The following is a 935-nucleotide window of genomic DNA, read 5'->3' as shown; positions in this document are numbered from 1 at the left end:
TTCATACTGCAAAATAATAATAGTAATAATAAATAAAGCTATATAAAAAATAATTCTAAAAAATATAAAAAAAGAATCTTATGAAGAATTATGTGCTCACAAACTGAAATAACTCTTCAAGGAAAAATATAGAATAAATCAAAGTATTTTGTATAAAAAATAGTGCATTATAACCAAAATAAATTGACATTTTAAAAAAATAATTATTTTATTCAACTTCATTTATTCATTTATTTAAATTTGACTAGAGAGGGACAGAAAGAGAGAGGTAGGGAGAAGTCTGGGACTCAAACGGTGGTTTGATTGACCATGTGAGATTCCAGCATCATTAGCACCATGTCAGCTGCCAGGCCCACAATTGAAGTATTTTATTAAAAAAAAATAAGTATTGCATTACAGCCCCCCAAATAAAGTAAAATTCACAAGTCCCTAGTGATATAACTAAGAGATCAAATAGATATTCAGTAAAGAATAGACAAATCTTCAAATTCCAAATAATTTATGTAGATATTCCCTCCTGAAGGAGATGAGACATATCTCTTACTTCTTAAATGTGGGCACAATGACTTCCTTTCAAAGAGTACAGTTTAAAGATGGACACTATCCATTTAATATATACTGACTATTCACACTCTATGGTAGAGATCAAAATGTTGGAGGACATAAAAGCAGTGAAAATAGTTAATGAGGATAAGACAGTGTGGAATGGGGTGGGAGAGAAGCGTACAGAGAAAGATAGTAAAAGAATAGAAAGGCATGACATTAGTAGGACATAGACATGGGTTATTACCTGTTGATGACGTGTGTAGTATTTTCAACTGAATTGGTCTGAGAAGTATTTCATGTTGGGTAAAGTCTTTTTTTTTTTTTTTTTTTTGCTATAGGGCACGTGCGCTCACCAGAAAGACAGAGAGAGACAGAGAGACAGAAAGCGA

The sequence above is a fragment of the Tupaia chinensis genome, unplaced genomic scaffold (genome assembly GCF_000334495.1).
Source record: "Tupaia chinensis unplaced genomic scaffold, TupChi_1.0 Scaffold000452_1, whole genome shotgun sequence".
Taxonomy (NCBI): domain Eukaryota; kingdom Metazoa; phylum Chordata; class Mammalia; order Scandentia; family Tupaiidae; genus Tupaia; species Tupaia belangeri.
Note: the sequence above shows the minus strand (reverse complement) of the source record.